The sequence below is a fragment of the Amblyomma maculatum genome, chromosome 9 (assembly GCF_055883805.1).
Source record: "Amblyomma maculatum isolate TAMU_Amacu chromosome 9, ASM5588380v1, whole genome shotgun sequence".
Lineage (NCBI taxonomy): Eukaryota > Metazoa > Arthropoda > Arachnida > Ixodida > Ixodidae > Amblyomma > Amblyomma maculatum.
Genome location: NC_139352.1, coordinates 120,846,839 through 120,866,891, shown reverse-complemented (window position 1 = coordinate 120,866,891; position 20,053 = coordinate 120,846,839). Strand labels below are relative to the sequence as shown.

The window sequence follows — 20,053 nt, the reverse complement described above, 5'->3', positions numbered from 1 at the left end:
CCATCAAAAAGGAAACCACGCACTACTAATCTACCCCTTCCATAAATTATCACACAGTTGACTTGGCCGATAGACACACACTGCTCTCCATGGCATCCCATCAAAAAGGAAACCACGCACTACTAATCTACCCCTTCCATAAATTATCACACAGTTGACTTGGCCGATAGACACACACTGCTCTCCATGGCATCCCATCAAAAAGGAAACCACGCACTACTAATCTACCCCTTCCATAAATTATTACACAGTTGACTTGGCCGATAGACACACACTGCTCTCCATGGCATCCCATCAAAAAGGAAACCACGCACTACTAATCTACCCCTTCCATAAATTATCACACAGTTGACTTGGCCGATAGACACACACTGCTCTCCATGGCATCCCATCAAAAAGGAAACCACGCACTACTAATCTACCCCTTCCATAAATTATTACACAGTTGACTTGGCCGATAGACACACACTGCTCTCCATGGCATCGCATCAAAAAGGAAACCACGCACTACTAATCTACCCCTTCCATAAATTATCACACAGTTGACTTGGCCGATAGACACACACTGCTCTCCATGGCAACTCATCAAAAAGGAAATCACACACTACTAATCTACACCTTCCATAAATTATCACACAGTCAGCTTGGCCGATAGACACACACTGCTCTCCATGGCATCCCATCAAAAAGGAAACCACGCACTACTAATCTACCCCTTCCATAAATTATCACACAGTTGACTTGGCCGATAGACACACACTGCTCTTCATGGCAACTCATCAAAAAGGAAACCACACACTACTAATCTACCCCTTCCATAAATTATCACACAGTTGACTTGGCCGATAGACACACACTGCTCTTCATGGCAACTCATCAAAGAGGAAATCACACACTACTAATCTACCCCTTCCATAAATTATTACACAGTTGACTTGGCCGATAGACACACACTGCTCTCCATGGCATCCCATCAAAAAGGAAACCACGCACTACTAATCTACCCCTTCCATAAATTATCACACAGTTGACTTGGCCGATAGACACACACTGCTCTCCATGGCACCCCATCAAAAAGGAAACCACGCACTACTAATCTACCCCTTCCATAAATTATCACACAGTTGACTTGGCCGATAGACACACACTGCTCTCCATGGCATCCCATCAAAAAGGAAACCACGCACTACTAATCTACCCCTTCCATAAATTATCACACAGTTGACTGGCCGATAGACACACACTGCTCTCCATGGCATCCCATCAAAAAGGAAACCACGCACTACTAATCTACCCCTTCCATAAATTATCACACAGTTGACTTGGCCGATAGACACACACTGCTCTCCATGGCATCCCATCAAAAAGGAAACCACGCACTACTAATCTACCCCTTCCATAAATTATCACACAGTTGACTTGGCCGATAGACACACACTGCTCTCCATGGCATCCCATCAAAAAGGAAACCACGCACTACTAATCTACCCCTTCCATAAATTATTACACAGTTGACTTGGCCGATAGACACACACTGCTCTCCATGGCATCCCATCAAAAAGGAAACCACGCACTACTAATCTACCCCTTCCATAAATTATCACACAGTTGACTTGGCCGATAGACACACACTGCTCTCCATGGCATCCCATCAAAAAGGAAACCACGCACTACTAATCTACCCCTTCCATAAATTATTACACAGTTGACTTGGCCGATAGACACACACTGCTCTCCATGGCATCCCATCAAAAAGGAAACCACGCACTACTAATCTACCCCTTCCATAAATTATCACACAGTTGACTTGGCCGATAGACACACACTGCTCTCCATGGCAACTCATCAAAAAGGAAATCACACACTACTAATCTACACCTTCCATAAATTATCACACAGTCAGCTTGCACGATAGACACACACTGCTCTCCATGGCATCCCATCAAAAAGGAAATCACACACTACTAATCTACACCTTCCATAAATTATCACACAGTCGACTTGGCCGATAGACACACACTGCTCTTCATGGCAACTCATCAAAAAGGAAACCACACACTACTAATCTACCCCTTCCATAAATTATTACACAGTTGACTTGGCCGATAGACACATACTGCTCTCCATAGCAACTCATCAAAAAGGAAATCACACACTACTAATCTACACCTTCCATAAATTATCACACAGTCAGCTTGGCCGATAGACACACACTGCTCTCCATGGCATCCCATCAAAAAGGAAACCACGCACTACTAATCTACCCCTTCCATAAATTATCACACAGTTGACTTGGCCGATAGACACACACTGCTCTCCATGGCAACTCATCAAAAAGGAAATCACACACTACTAATCTACCAATTTCCTAAATTATCACACAGTCGACTTGGCCGATAGACACACACTGCTCTCCATGACAACTCATCCAAAAGGAAATCACACATTACTAACCTACACCTTCCATAAATTATCACACAGTCAGCTTGCACGATAGACACACACTGCTCTCCATGGCATCCCATCAAAAAGGAAACCACGCACTACTAATCTACCCCTTCCATAAATTATCACACAGTTGACTTGGCCGATAGACACACACTGCTCTCCATGGCATCCCATCAAAAAGGAAATCACGCACTACTAATCTACCCCTTCCATAAATTATTACACAGTTGACTTGGCCGATAGACACACACTGCTCTCCATGGCATCCCATCAAAAAGGAAACCACGCACTACTAATCTACCCCTTCCATAAATTATCACACAGTTGACTTGGCCGATAGACACACACTGCTCTCCATGGCATCCCATCAAAAAGGAAACCACGCACTACTAATCTACCCCTTCCATAAATTATCACACAGTTGACTTGGCCGATAGACACACACTGCTCTCCATGGCATCCCATCAAAAAGGAAACCACGCACTACTAATCTACCCCTTCCATAAATTATCACACAGTTGACTTGGCCGATAGACACACACTGCTCTCCATGGCATCCCATCAAAAAGGAAACCACGCACTACTAATCTACCCCTTCCATAAATTATTACACAGTTGACTTGGCCGATAGACACACACTGCTCTCCATGGCATCCCATCAAAAAGGAAACCACGCACTACTAATCTACCCCTTCCATAAATTATCACACAGTTGACTTGGCCGATCGACACACACTGCTCTCCATGGCATCCCATCAAAAAGGAAACCACGCACTACTAATCTACCCCTTCCATAAATTATTACACAGTTGACTTGGCCGATAGACACACACTGCTCTCCATGGCATCCCATCAAAAAGGAAACCACGCACTACTAATCTGCCCCTTCCATAAATTATCACACAGTTGACTTGGCCGATAGACACACACTGCTCTCCATGGCAACTCATCAAAAAGGAAATCACACACTACTAATCTACACCTTCCATAAATTATCACACAGTCAGCTTGGCCGATAGACACACACTGCTCTCCATGGCATCCCATCAAAAAGGAAACCACGCACTACTAATCTACCCCTTCCATAAATTATCACACAGTTGACTTGGCCGATAGACACACACTGCTCTTCATGGCAACTCATCAAAAAGGAAACCACACACTACTAATCTACCCCTTCCATAAATTATCACACAGTTGACTTGGCCGATAGACACACACTGCTCTTCATGGCAACTCATCAAAGAGGAAATCACACACTACTAATCTACCCCTTCCATAAATTATTACACAGTTGACTTGGCCGATAGACACACACTGCTCTCCATGGCATCCCATCAAAAAGGAAACCACGCACTACTAATCTACCCCTTCCATAAATTATCACACAGTTGACTTGGCCGATAGACACACACTGCTCTCCATGGCACCCCATCAAAAAGGAAACCACGCACTACTAATCTACCCCTTCCATAAATTATCACACAGTTGACTTGGCCGATAGACACACACTGCTCTCCATGGCATCCCATCAAAAAGGAAACCACGCACTACTAATCTACCCCTTCCATAAATTATCACACAGTTGACTTGGCCGATAGACACACACTGCTCTCCATGGCATCCCATCAAAAAGGAAACCACGCACTACTAATCTACCCCTTCCATAAATTATCACACAGTTGACTTGGCCGATAGACACACACTGCTCTCCATGGCATCCCATCAAAAAGGAAACCACGCACTACTAATCTACCCCTTCCATAAATTATCACACAGTTGACTTGGCCGATAGACACACACTGCTCTCCATGGCATCCCATCAAAAAGGAAACCACGCACTACTAATCTACCCCTTCCATAAATTATTACACAGTTGACTTGGCCGATAGACACACACTGCTCTCCATGGCATCCCATCAAAAAGGAAACCACGCACTACTAATCTACCCCTTCCATAAATTATCACACAGTTGACTTGGCCGATAGACACACACTGCTCTCCATGGCATCCCATCAAAAAGGAAACCACGCACTACTAATCTACCCCTTCCATAAATTATTACACAGTTGACTTGGCCGATAGACACACACTGCTCTCCATGGCATCCCATCAAAAAGGAAACCACGCACTACTAATCTACCCCTTCCATAAATTATCACACAGTTGACTTGGCCGATAGACACACACTGCTCTCCATGGCAACTCATCAAAAAGGAAATCACACACTACTAATCTACACCTTCCATAAATTATCACACAGTCAGCTTGCACGATAGACACACACTGCTCTCCATGGCATCCCATCAAAAAGGAAATCACACACTACTAATCTACACCTTCCATAAATTATCACACAGTCGACTTGGCCGATAGACACACACTGCTCTTCATGGCAACTCATCAAAAAGGAAACCACACACTACTAATCTACCCCTTCCATAAATTATTACACAGTTGACTTGGCCGATAGACACATACTGCTCTCCATAGCAACTCATCAAAAAGGAAATCACACACTACTAATCTACACCTTCCATAAATTATCACACAGTCAGCTTGGCCGATAGACACACACTGCTCTCCATGGCATCCCATCAAAAAGGAAACCACGCACTACTAATCTACCCCTTCCATAAATTATCACACAGTTGACTTGGCCGATAGACACACACTGCTCTCCATGGCAACTCATCAAAAAGGAAATCACACACTACTAATCTACCAATTTCCTAAATTATCACACAGTCGACTTGGCCGATAGACACACACTGCTCTCCATGACAACTCATCCAAAAGGAAATCACACATTACTAACCTACACCTTCCATAAATTATCACACAGTCAGCTTGCACGATAGACACACACTGCTCTCCATGGCATCCCATCAAAAAGGAAACCACGCACTACTAATCTACCCCTTCCATAAATTATCACACAGTTGACTTGGCCGATAGACACACACTGCTCTCCATGGCAACTCATCAAAAAGGAAATCACACACTACTAATCTACCAATTTCCTAAATTATCACACAGTCGACTTGGCCGATAGACACACACTGCTCTCCATGACAACTCATCCAAAAGGAAATCACACATTACTAACCTACACCTTCCATAAATTATCACACAGTCAGCTTGCACGATAGACACACACTGCTCTCCATGGCATCCCATCAAAAAGGAAACCACGCACTACTAATCTACCCCTTCCATAAATTATCACACAGTTGACTTGGCCGATAGACACACACTGCTCTCCATGGCAACTCATCAAAAAGGAAATCACACACTACTAATCTACACCTTCCATAAATTATCACACAGTCAGCTTGCACGATAGACACACACTGCTCTCCATGGCATCCCATCAAAAAGGAAACCACGCACTACTAATCTACCCCTTCCATAAATTATCACACAGTTGACTTGGCCGATAGACACACACTGCTCTCCATGGCATCCCATCAAAAAGGAAACCACGCACTACTAATCTACCCCTTCCATAAATTATCACACAGTTGACTTGGCCGATAGACACACACTGCTCTCCATGGCAACTCATCAAAAAGGAAATCACACACTACTAATCTACACCTTCCATAAATTATCACACAGTCGACTTGGCCGATAGACACACACTGCTCTTCATGGCAACTCATCAAAAAGGAAACCACACACTACTAATCTACCCCTTCCATAAATTATTACACAGTTGACTTGGCCGATAGACACATACTGCTCTCCATAGCAACTCATCAAAAAGGAAATCACACACTACTAATCTACACCTTCCATAAATTATCACACAGTCAGCTTGGCCGATAGACACACACTGCTCTCCATGGCATCCCATCAAAAAGGAAACCACGCACTACTAATCTACCCCTTCCATAAATTATCACACAGTTGACTTGGCCGATAGACACACACTGCTCTCCATGGCAACTCATCAAAAAGGAAATCACACACTACTAATCTACCAATTTCCTAAATTATCACACAGTCGACTTGGCCGATAGACACACACTGCTCTCCATGACAACTCATCCAAAAGGAAATCACACATTACTAACCTACACCTTCCATAAATTATCACACAGTCAGCTTGCACGATAGACACACACTGCTCTCCATGGCATCCCATCAAAAAGGAAACCACGCACTACTAATCTACCCCTTCCATAAATTATCACACAGTTGACTTGGCCGATAGACACACACTGCTTTCCATGGCAACTCATCAAAAAGGAAATCACACACTACTAATCTACCAATTTCCTAAATTATCACACAGTCGACTTGGCCGATAGACACACACTGCTCTCCATGACAACTCATCCAAAAGGAAATCACACATTACTAACCTACACCTTCCATAAATTATCACACAGTCAGCTTGCACGATAGACACACACTGCTCTCCATGGCATCCCATCAAAAAGGAAACCACGCACTACTAATCTACCCCTTCCATAAATTATCACACAGTTGACTTGGCCGATAGACACACACTGCTCTCCATGGCAACTCATCAAAAAGGAAATCACACACTACTAATCTACACCTTCCATAAATTATCACACAGTCAGCTTGCACGATAGACACACACTGCTCTCCATGGCATCCCATCAAAAAGGAAACCACGCACTACTAATCTACCCCTTCCATAAATTATCACACAGTTGACTTGGCCGATAGACACACACTGCTCTCCATGGCAACTCATCAAAAAGGAAATCACACACTACTAATCTACCAATTTCCTAAATTATCACACAGTCGACTTGGCCGATAGACACACACTGCTCTCCATGGCAACTCATCCAAAAGGAAATCACACATTACTAACCTACACCTTCCATAAATTATCACACAGTCGGCTTGGCCGATAGGCACGCACTGCTCTCCATGACATCCCATTAAAAAAAATCGCACTCTACTAATCTATCCCTTTTAATATTTATTACACAGTCAACTTGGCCGATAGACACACACTGCTTTCCATGGAATCCCATCAAAAAGGAAATCACACACTACTAATCTACCCGTTACATAAATTATCACACAGTCAGCATGCCCGATAGACATACAGCTCTCCGTGGCATCCCATCAAAAAGGAAATCACACACTACTAATCTACCCGTTCCATAAATTATCACACAGTCACTTGCCCGATAGACACACACTGCTTTCCATGGCAACTCATCAAAAAGGAAATCATACACTACTAATCTACACCTTCCATAAATTATCACACAGTCTACTTGGCCGATAGACACACACTGCTCTCCATGGCAACTCATCAAAAAGGAAATCACACTACTAATCTACCCCTTCCATAAATTATCACACAGTCGACTTGGCCGATAGACACACACTGCTCTCTATGGCAACTCTTCAAAAAGGAAATCACACACTACTAATCTACCCGTTCCATAAATTATCACACAGTCGGCTTGGCCGATAGACACACACTGCTCTCCATGGCATCCCATTAAAAAATCGCACTCTACTAATCTATCCCTTTTAATAATTATTACACAGTCAACTTGGCTAATAGACTCGCTGATAACATACATCCGCCATATTTTTTGGACCGCAGGACATACACATACGGTATCTGCTGTGAAAAACTTTTACCATCCGATTTGTTTGTTCTTCACTTTTAATTTTTGTTTCTTGTACTGCTAGTAAATCTATATCGTTATCTAGTACTGTAGTCTAACTGTTGCTGCCGTCTGTGCCCCTCACATTAACCGTTGTGGCGCGTAGACGAGTTTAAAAAGGAGGAGCTATTTTCAGGAAAAGAAGAAGACGCCGACCATTCTACTGACTAATGCAGAGTGACATATATTGCGGGACCAAACGTTTCGTGTCATGAAGTGATGCCCATTGCGGTACGCAGCATAAGGTCTCAAACGATATTTAGTCCCGACCACCGACCGGGACATCAAGCTGTGTTGCAAACCTCGCCTCCGTCTTCCGGTCTGGAGGGACGTTTGGCTTCGGTTGGAAGCTCGGACGACGGACCGGGTCGGCGGCTCCCCGTTGCCGTTCGCATTTCTGCCAGCTTAGTTCTAGTTGGCTTCATCACGTGCTCGCTTTGCAAGAATACTGGAAGCCACGACCGGCGTCTCGAGGTTCTCTCGTGGATGCCGCCTGCAGACTTAATGGCGAGTTTAAGGCAAGAGGTTTGTCTCCTTCGCCTTTTCCTTAGATGTTGCGCTCGCATCCATCAGCGTGGTTTCTATACTCTTGTCTTGAAGCTCCTCTACCACCGCGATCTTTTGTGAGGGCGTTTCCTCACACTTCACCTCTTCACTGCCTTCCTGTGTCGTTTCCATGGCGTCAGACGCGTCCATAAGGTGGTCCGCCAAATAAGCTCTCCGAGCCGGGGCCGCAACACTGGCGTATGTAGTACTACACCCGTACTGGGTCTTTTCGTGTACAAAGCGGCGACACAGCCCACAATGTGGAACGCGGCACTCTCGACGCATATGCCCAGTGCTGCGACACCGGAGGTACAGCGGTGCCCTGCCAGGGCCGTCGAAAGCAACGTTTCGGAAACGCGTAGGTGGTACGACAAACTCTCAATAGTGACGCTTGCGTGTAACTTCAGCATTAGGGAGTAGGAGGAAAAACTATTTTTCGAAGAATTCGACGCACGCAGGCCTCCTGGGTCTCCGCACAACCCCACTCGCGACCTAAACGTTCATGTCATGCTGATCCATGACGTATGCGGCCCGGCTGACGACGATCTGCCTTGCCAGGTCCGCTGACCGCTGTGAGGTCTCACAGGTCGGATGCAGGATGCAGTCCTCACAGGTTCGGAGAGGCACCGGCCCGGCGGGGGGGAAGAGACGCCGGGCAGGATAAAAAAAATTATAGAGGGTCTCTTAGATGTCTCTTGAGAGGAGAATGACGAAAGCCTACCCTTCCTCCACTACCATTTGCCTCTCATTGTTTGCCTTTATCGGCGTTCGTTGCAGTGCTACATATAATTATAATTGGTTTGCAGGAAAGGAAAGGCGCAGTATTTGTTACACTTTCTCCGACAAGTGTACATTCGGACGGTACACCATCGCTCCTGTCGCGTGGCGTTCCTTGGTGGTGGTAGTGGTGGTGGTGATTGATTGATTGATTGATTGATTGATTGATTGATTGATTGAAAACTTTATTGAGCGCATGGGAGTTCTCGGAGTTGTGGGTATTCCGCCTATTCCGGCAGCCCAGTGGCCTGCGCCGCAGCGTGGGCCCTGCGAACCAGTCCTCGTTGTTGGTCGGGGTCCTCGCTGTGCAGAATGGCCTCCCACTGCTCCAAATTGGGATTAGGAAGTTTATCGATAAAGGGATTTAATTGGCATGCCCACACCATGTGAAAAGCCGTAGCTGTTTCTCCACAGTGTGGGCACTTTGGTGTGTAAAGTGAGGGGTACCATTGGTGGAGTTTAAATGGTGTAACGAGAGTGTCTGTCTGTAGCCAACGGAGGATGTGTGTTCTTCTGCCTTGTCTAGAGTTTTGTGAGGTGTGGGGTATGTCTGTCTGGCCTGTTTGTAGGCCTGTAGGAGTTCAGAAAAGGTGATTATAGGCTGTGTGATATGCTATTTTTCCTCATCGGCTAAGGGGGGATCTCGGTGTAAGAGAGCTCGGGCGTGCCGGTGGGTGGCGTCATTCCCTCGTGTGTGTTCCGTGTGTCCCGGAAACCATATGATTGAGGCCCGATTAGGAGGGTGTTTTGCTACTAGTGTCAGACATGATTGATGGATGAGTCCGCTGATAATATTCCTGCACGAATTTTGGGAGTCGGTGAGTACAATAGCGTTTGGGTTGGTAGCCAGCGCTAGTGCAATGGCTGCCTCCTCAGCGTGAGTGGGGTTGGATGTGCGGACTGATGCGCAGTTGACTAATTTGCCCTCGGGATTCGTTATGGCGATGGTCATCCGCCCTTGGAATGGACCGGCTGCATCCACGTAGAGCGTGTCCGGGTGGCCATCCCATTTCTTGCGAAGGCTTTCAGCTCTAGCGTTTCTTCGCTCCGCGTTAAATGTCGGATGCATGTTTTTGGGTATTTGATGGACATAGATGTTCTTGCGGATTGATAGAAGAAGTTCCGTCCTTTGGTCCACTGTGTAGGGTACTTTGAGGTGTATCTTGTTAGGAAGGATTTGGCCTGGTGGTGAAAGACATTTATTGGCTCAAAAGAGCATTCACAGGGAGGTATGATTGGATCAACGCTTAAGAGGCCAGTCCTCACAAACACTAGTGGGGTCCCTAGTACGGGACTCCAGTGGCGTCGGCCGCTGCCCGGGCGCGCTCAACTAAGCCCTTTTGGGCCTGTAGGGCAGAGCATCCGAGCAGGGTCGCCTCCCAGTCCTCCCGGGTAGGGTTGGGATGAGGGGAGATAGCAGGGTTGGAGGGGCAGGCCCACACCATATGGTAAATGTCCGAAGACTTCTCCGCACAGTGCGGACAGCTGCCCGAGAAAGAATGGTCGAAGTGTTTGAGAGCTGCAGGGCACAGCAAAGTATTTGTATAAAGACGGTGCAGAAGCGTCTCCTCCGCGTTTGAGAGGCCGGGGATAAACGCCGTGGCCAGATTGATGTAGTAAAACAATATCTTTGAAAGAATAAGCTGGAGTGAATTCGAGTTCCTGATCATTGTGGTCGGAGGGGAGTTCCCGGTAAGAGAGCGCGCGGGCGGCGGCGTCAGCTGCTTCCCTCAAGGTCATGTGAGCAGGAGCCCAAATGATATTCCGGTGAGCGGTGTCCCCGGTGTAGACGCTGTTTTGGAAAAGGTGGTAGGCTAGGTACGGTACCCAGCCCTACTCGACGTTCCGACAGGTCCCATGCGAATAGGAAATATTGCTTTGGAAGTGGGATGAGCTGCAGCTAATGCAATGGCGACCTCCTCCGCATGTGTTATGGCACGGGCTCGAAAAGTAAGTCCGCGCGTTCAAGTGTCAATTGCACATGGCTGGAACGCTAGAAAAGATGAGACTTCTGGTTGGTCGCTTCGAATTTGGCGGCTGGTGACGTCACTTCTCTGTCGACCAATCAGGTGCGCCACTCGCGCGGACAGCTTTTGTCGGCGACAGTATGAGCAGCGGAGGTGGCTCAGCTACAGAGCCAGTAGCAGGCCCGTGCATTTACTTTTCCTTCTTCCTACAGCAAACAACAGTATGAGCCATTAAAAGCCTTCGCCTTAAAATAATGTGGATAAGAGTGGCCTTTGGGTGGGAGCACAAAGTGCATATGGTGGACTCCGGCTGAAATTTTGAAATTAGCTCTGGTGTCGGCAGCGTTCGTGTCTGCAGGCGACGCCAGATTGACTGTTTTCTGGTAGTTAGGGTGGGTTGGGTGACGGATAAATGAGGCGCTCAGCATGGGAGTTTGTGGTGAACTCAGCAAAAACGTGCATACGCTCATTTGAGAAATCCACGATCGTCCGCCTGTGCCCGGTTTCTAGACCCTCGGGCTAAGGAGTCGGCGGCCTCGCTGCCGAGATTTCCCGAGTGCACAGCAGATGAGCTCAACCCGTCGGGCGAGGTGGGGAGTGGGCATGTGCAGCTGGCGGTACGCGGAGGATGAACCCAGCCCCTGGTATAATTTAGAATGGCAGTTTTAGAATCGCTAAGTACAGAACTGGCATCTGTGTGTGCCAGCAGCCAGAGCAATAGCTATAGCGGTTTCCTCAGCTCCATCAGGGGTGGTGCCTGAGGGAAGCTCGAAAGTTAGGGAGGGGGGGTGATGTGAGGGTTGCTCCGTTCTCATCGCAGGTGGCATCCACCCAAACTGCATCGGGCTCATCCCCGTACCATTTGTGGAGCGCTGCCTCGCGCTCCTTCCTGTGACCTTGGCGAGTCGTGGACGCCTTGTCAACGCAGCCATTCACTCGCAACTTGTCTCGTGCTAATTCCGTCACTTTTCCAATGTGCGACAGGGAAACTTGCACATCGTTGTGCACGCCATGTAACAAACAACCCAGTTTCAGATGTACACCCATCCAATTTTTTAACGGTATCACGCGAGCGTCGACCGTTCGCTTGATCAGCGCCCTATGACGGAACGAACAAGCCAACTGGTCGTCGCCTAGGCTATTCCAGGAGCCCCTGACCCTTTCCTTTGATCGTAATACTGCTGGAACACGCCCTAGATATTCAGAAGCCACGTGCCGCCTAGCTGCAACAAGCATACTTAGTGTTTCTCGAACGAACTTTGAGATGAATCGTTCGCTTGTTTTTTATCAGTTGTTTGCGTGTGGCCCACGATTTTGATTAGCGTCAAACGCAGATAGTGAGATTTGTTTGAGGAATGCTTTACACTATCAGCCTTCTCTTCGCTGTGTTAGCGGCTGGAATGTCAGGTAGTGCGGTTAGCGAAGAAAAGGGTCGGGGGCTGTCCGCAGCTTCAGGAACAGCTTAGCAGATGACGACCACCGTGGCCTGGTCTTGGTGCGCATGCGGCAACTCTCGACGAGTTTTCCGGTTCGTTCCGTCATGGCACATGATGAAGCGAACGGTCGACGCTCGTGTGATACCGTTAAAAAATTGTAAGGGTGTACGGCCTGGTTGCACTACACACTGATGCTCCTTCACGTCGAGTGCTTGAGCATGCAGAATCTGTTTTTCTTTCATCTTTGAAGGTATACCGCTCACAGGTGGTTCATCTGACAGGCCCCGAGGGCGACAACTTCCGGCAATAATGCCAAATGCCAGAAAGCATCTCGAAAATGTTCCATGCGATAAAGCCTAGCTGAAACATCTGCAGGAGAAAAAAAAAACAGTGTACAAAACAGTCGAACCTGATAGCAGATGTGGCAGAAAAATTTGGTAATCCTTAGCGTTGCTGATACCGAGACCCGGCTAGGCCGCTGAATCCACTCCTTGGGAGCGCATGATGCCAACGTCCGTCACGCTCAGTAGCCGGAAGTCGAATGAACACCATGAGACCTTTTACTTTTCCAACGGCGGGACTCGAACCCGAGCCTTCTGAGTGAAAGCCAGATATCCTACCCACTAGACCACGCGGGACTTTTTTCTTTATTTGCTGTTAACAATTATATTTACAGTGGGGAAAAGCCAAAGTGTAATGCCACAAAGCGCTCTAGCAAAAGTAAGGGTTCACAAAGTTTCAGAAACGCTTTAGGTTAGCCAGTTCACTCAAAACTGGCGTCCATTCAGGTTTCTCACTTTGGGTATTATAGATGGCGGTCAGGAAATGAACTGACATAGCCATTTTCTGTCAAGATCAAGCCAGCGTTTCAGAAGCAATCAAAGATGCTAGTCGATTTTGTAGGCAAACGGCCAGCGAAGTCAACTGAGACAAATGTTTGGGGCTGTGGCATGGAGCTTGGTGCAAAGCACCTTCCCTTTTCGAAAATGTTTCTTGGTCTGTCACACCTGCGAGGTACCTTGGAGTGACGCTGGAACACTACAAGCAAACGAAAAATTACCGGAATGCTGAACGTGAACGTGCCCAGTCAAAAACAACAAAGTGGGTGGCCTTGATTTATCAATGTTCGCGCGTTCAACTGTATGCAATTTGTTCATTGTTGCGAAAGTCTGGTATGTTTTGCAAGCATTGTCTATGTCAAGGGTTAGCGTCCAGAAATTTCACCGATTGCTGGCGGTTTTCGTCTAGGGTTCGATTTGGGAGAGAACAGTCGTACAAATTTGTTTCGTTCGGTAAAAAGTGGAGGACTTGGTTTGGCCCATTTATTTTTACTACAAATAGTATCCAGTTTTATGTTCTTGCCGAACCAAACCGACCCTTTTCTGCATACGGTTTCTCAAATTAGACTGAGCCAAGACTTACCCGAATTTTTGGCGCCCTCTAGCAACTTTAAACATAGAAGAGTGAGTGTTTTTTTTTTTTTTTTTTTTGCGTGAGGTAGGCGCTTCCTTTAACATTTTAAAAGTGAGATTCTCAATGGAATACCTAGCGCTGTAACCCAAAAGCAACTGTATAAGGACCTGCTTGATGTAATGATGGCAGTGCCGTTGTATCGATCATTACACTGTGGAGGGGAAGGTAAGGATGTCCTAAAAAGAGTTAAGAAGATGCTAGACCACGCGGGAGACGGCAGGAAAGAGATGCCCCGCTTGAAAGGGACGCTGTCATTCGCTGTCCGCGTGGGCCTACAAAAAGGGAATGTAAGAAGTGTAAGCTTAGAAAACGTAATTATCAAGCGTTTTCACTCAAACTTCCAACGAATATATTTGCATTTGGTTTACAGGGAATTCGACGAATGAATTACTAATATTTTCAGCTGTTGAATGTGCAATACTAGAAAGTGATTTCAATTTGAGGAAGTGCTTGGGACTAGTTGCAACATCTTGAGAAATACGTGCTCTAGCTGCTTGATTTATGAAGGCAAGGTTAAAAGACGCCACAATCATTAAGCGGAAAAACTTGCTTTTAAACATTTGTGTCGCCTTTTAACCTTGTTTTCGAAAATCCAAGCAGTGCAGGTATTTTTCCAAATCATTTAGTCTATTTAGGTTTTGCCAGCATGAAACGTTCACTTGCGGGTAATTGACAAACGAGCTGCGCTTAAACAAGGTATTCCTATTGTCATCAAAAAGTAGACGAATTAATCGAGATAGCATGCAGATAAAAACGACAGTGGGTGGAAATTTTCTTCTAATAACTAAGCTTGACACGTCATCGTACAATTGTCGCCCAGTGTTAGCGAAGGGTCAAGTGAACCGCGGTTACGTGTTGATGGAATGTATGTAACTACTGTGTAACGTTCGAACCTCGTAGTAGCCAGAACATAATACTTTTTCGTGCACGTGTTTACATGCATTTGACATAACCATCCTAACTAACAATTAGCATCATCATCAATTAAGCGTACGCAGTGGCGTCGCGTGGGGGGTGCGGTCCGCACTGGGTGCAGCGCCCAGGGTGGTTCAACTGGGCAGTGAGAGTGAGGAAAGGGCGGGGGAGCAAAATGAATTATTGTGTAAATACACGAAAATGTGCGCATTGGTGCCGCTGAGACACTGACTGGCAAGTGTGATCTTCTCGTAGAACGGATTATTCTGTTACCAGGAGCGCTTGAAAACACATACCTTAGTTTACTCCAGAGACTGCACGCCATTTTAACGTTGCACCGGGCATGTGTACAGTCGTGAGCAAAAGTTGTATACAACACTCAGCCGGTGGCAGAGCTCGAGAAAAGTGCATACTAACTTTATCTAGCCACAGCTATCTAAGATTGAGACAACAGTGCCCCATTTTATCCTCACGCATGTGTCGACGTCACTGTCCTTAATGCTGTCGCTAGATGGCATTTCGATGCAGCTCTGTTAAATACCTGTACTTAAAAAGCGTTGACTCACAATGGAGGAAAAGAACTAGGAAACTAACTAGTAAGTATGCTAGGACGGAGAAATAAAGAGCATTAAGCAACAGGTGAAAAACACAGAAGGTAAAAATTGGATAAATTCGATGGAAAAGAAACAGAGTGTGGAATTATACCGAAAGTGGAAAATGCAGATCAGGAAGGAAGATTTCTTTGATAACTCAAGAGGCAGTGCCCTACTTTTTGACGCTAGATCAGGGTGCCTTAGAACGCGCAGCTACAAAAAGAAGTTTAACAATGGAGATGACACATGTGCTGTATGTGGAAACTCCAGTGAAACAATTGACCATATTATACTCGAATGTAATGGTATCCATCCGGAAGTTGATGAAGGCGCAGTAACTGTTCCTGAAGCTCTGGGGTTTAGAGATAACAGTGGCCGGGTGAATAAACCGGCGGTGGAAACTAGCAAAAAACGACTGGAAGATTGGTGGCTTAAAAGCAGAGTGGTGACATAATGTTAGTTATGTAGAAACAAAAATTTAATAAATAGAATGATGGTTTAATTAACCAATCTAAAATCAATAATTAAGATATAGGAAGAAAAATGAGCTACCACCCCGTTTCAAAGGGGACACTCCTATATTCCTTCCATCCATCCATCCAACGACAAAGCAGAAAAACTTCCACCACTCTCTCTTTGAAGAGGGGAGCGTAGGAGAGCGAGGAGGAAGGCGCTGGGCGAGGAAAACGGCGGCAAAGATCTAACATTTTCGCTACTTTCCAAGATAGAGGGGTTTTACCTGCGCGCCGACGATACGGAAAACTTCAGAAAAGTGTGCTAAAGTTTGTTGTTCCGTAAATAATAAGGCAAATGTCAATACTGAGGATCACTGAGCCGTACCGAGTGGCTGATATAGAAGCGACCGCTGCGCTGCAAGCAAGCTTCTGTTCACAGCCAGCTGCCGCCGTTGCGGCACGGCTGCAGCACGCCACCTCCGCTAAGAAGTGGAGCCGAAATTAATCATATTAACGCGGTAGCATTAAGGAGCTCGTGTCGCAGAAAAGCCGGTGTCGTCGGCGGCGTTGGCCGTGAGCGATAAATCCCGGCATGCACTTCATAAATAAACATGCACTCCATAGATAAAAATGAACTTCCAAGATGGGCTGGGTGGGAATCGAACCAGGGTCTCCGGAGTGTGAGACGGAGACGCTACCACTCAGCCACGAGTTTTTTTTTTTTTCTTTATTGCCGGTCATCACCAACACAAAACAAAACCAACAAAAACGCGCTACAAACAGAATGCTCACAGCAGAGCGGTTACCACAAGCATGACACTTAATACAGAAGCCGGCAGGCTCATACGAGTTGCCTTTGCCAAGTTAAAATTCCTTCAGCTCGCATAGTGGTTCGACTCTTGAAATCCAGTCTGGCACAGTGGTCTTCAATTTGAGGTTCTCAGCCACGAGTTCGATGCTTGAAAGCGGTACAAAGGCGCTTCTAGTGAATGCGGTGTTGCCTTAGAAACGTGCCGTACAACGTTATACTGCGGTGTATATCGGTAATTATGAGCATGTTACTTACAGAAGTCGCAGTTACACGAGTAGCGAAGTACGTTTCCACTACATTTCTTCTGCGCTCTGCGCACATGCAGAGCCATCTTGCGGCAAACACAGAAGAACCCCTCCTCGCAATGTGCGGCGCTGCCCCGACACGTGGCGTGCCTCTCGCCCCTGACGTTTCGCCGTGCACCCTCACGGGTTGTAGAATCAAGCGTCGTTCCTTTCTTTAGATCACTATCTTCGCTCACCCGCTTCTCCCCTTCGGGCCGCGCGGGTACCGGTGCGAGGATGCCCCAATACCCTTGCGTTTAATAAGTTTTCTCGACGAGGTGCAATAACGCTGTCGCGTTCCACTCTTGAAGGCGAAGCTTAAGCGTCCTTCAATTTTTTTTTTTGCTTTTATTGTTAAAAAACGGGATTTAGAGTTAGGCAGTTCAGTGAGTAGACCATTTACTACAGCACGAAGGAATTTCATGGCGCCGTTTCATGTACCATCGATGCGAAACAAAATAGGCCTAGCGACTATATATGAGCAGCGCACGGCTATCATTGTTTGTCGTCAGCCGCGCCAGCGGGCTGCAGCGCTTTGGTAAGGTGGCGCCATAAGGTGCTGTGAGCATTGCGATTTTGCCTACTCTGATGATACAGCTGAAGCGGGACCTTTTTCGACGTTCCGCTGAAAACACTCGCTCAAACCCTGCTTCAGAGAGACGCGCCTGCAGTACAGTGTCGGATGTACACTCGGAGCGCTATCGGGCGCAATTTGAGACGCTGCCTATTTTATGATTGATTTGATTTATAGGAAGGGAAAGGCGCGGTCTCACTTGTTTTCTGTGGACACCTCAACCACGCCGTAAGGGAGGAAGGTGGAAAGATAGAAAGAGGAGCCGTAGTGGAGGGCTACTGTGAAAAGTGCGTTGCTGAAGCGGACCCAGCTCGTGCGTTTTCTCACTCGGGCGCCGACGCTACCGACGCCGCCAGCTTTTCGCTGCATGTGGTTCGGCAAGGCAACGGTGCGCCGGCGTTCAGCCGCGCCGCATGAAGTTCGCAGAGAAAGTTCGCTCCATGTGGGTTTTCCCTGACAATACTCGTCGGCGGCCGCACTGCCGCATCACCTCTTTTTGTGTATGGCAGTTTACTCTCCTTTTCCAAGTGAGGGCCGCTGGCAGTATCTCTCCGGCACTCTTTTTCCTTGTTCATTTATCACCTTTTTCGCTCCTCGGCCCAGTCACACACACGTCCGCCTCACACTTTCGAAACGCTGAAAGGCACGAAATGCCTGTTGCTCAGTGAAATGGCGAAAGTCTCACTGTGCTGACTACAAAAAAAAAAGAGTAATAAGAAGGGAAGGAGGGCACTTTAGCAAGGCCAGCTAGGTACTTTAAAAGGGGAATTGAGAGTGAATGTACCGAAGGTTGCTCACATAGGGCATTATGCGGTTGTTCCATCTTTTCTCTGAAAAAAGGCAAAGCCATTGTTAAAATGAGAAACGCAACTGAAAGCGTTAAAAAAAAAAATGAGCCCGGATACGATCGTGTCAACTTGCACTTTCTGGAGAAAAGAAGTTAAATGCAGAGAGTATACAAAGTAAAAGGCATGTGGCATGTGAAATTAAGGCTGGGACCTAATTATACAACGGCATTGAAAGTTTACAGAGTGTTTCTCTGTGAACTCCCATTATGCGACCTCGCTTACAACCACCGCCGAAATACTCAGGCAGGCGATAAAGTCGACCGTTAGCTGGGGAGCGCCGAAAAGTGTGTGGAGCTCTTCGCTCAAAACGGAGCGGAGCCCTCAATCCATAGTTTTTGCAGCGCGTAGCCGGACAAGGACAAAGACGTAGGAACAGGTAAGACGCACAGGCGCGCGCCTGTGCGTCTTACCTGTTCCTACGTCTTTGTCCTTGTCCGGCTACGCGCTGCAAAAACTATGGAAAACCAACTAGCCCGACAGCTTGTCCCCTAACCAATCCAGCCGAACACCCCAAGACCGTTAGACATTTTAGAGGCCTTCATTGCACATGGTCTCATACTGGGCAATCACCTGGCAGCAATTAAGCCGCTTGCTCAGTGAATTTCCTCGCAACTTGCACGTGCTATTGTGTTTCTACCTTTTTCGGAAACATGTGCTTTTGATGTGATGTAATTTGCTGAATTATCAGTCGTGGGGAACGATCGTGGCGTCTAATTAGTGTTAAAAAGAAAAGAATGCCACTCCACTCGCACTGCGTGGTTGGGTGCAGAGCGAACTTGAAGACGCGGGGAGGAGAGGGAAATGCCATGCCTCTGCACCGGGTGCAGGTGGCCCTAGCGACGCCTCTGAACATACGGGCTTCTTTCAAGCAGTACTGAAATGGTGCATCCCAGCCTGAGGATACGTGTAACCAGGTGCAACCTACAAGCAGATCAATTAAGGGGAAATGAGGGTGCTCGTTATAATACATAAAGGAAAGAAGCTAACAGTCGGCGAGGCCAAGGAAAGCGTTGGGGATGGTACTTTGTCTTTTTTTTAATGTTTACTTGGATAATCACAGAGATTAGTAATGTAATCTGTTTAGGGGAAAGATAATTAAAAACAAAGTAGAAGAAAAAACAACGTGCCGATGGTGGGAACCGAACCCACGACCTCCGAATAACGCGTCCGGTGTTCTTCCAACTGAGCTACATCGGCCGCTGTCCCCCCTGCTACTTTCTTGGGTATTTATGTTGTCTGTATACGAACCTTGA

The 20,053-nt window shown here is 46.8% G+C and overlaps 1 non-coding gene across 1 annotated transcript; it reads right to left on the bottom strand.

Annotated features, from left to right (window-relative positions):
* Positions 1–13,413: 13,413 nt before the first annotated feature.
* On the bottom strand, positions 13,414–13,485 carry TRNAE-UUC (transfer RNA glutamic acid (anticodon UUC)). Its single transcript has one exon. It is a non-coding gene; the product is annotated as a tRNA-Glu (tRNA).
* Positions 13,486–20,053: the final 6,568 nt, after the last annotated feature.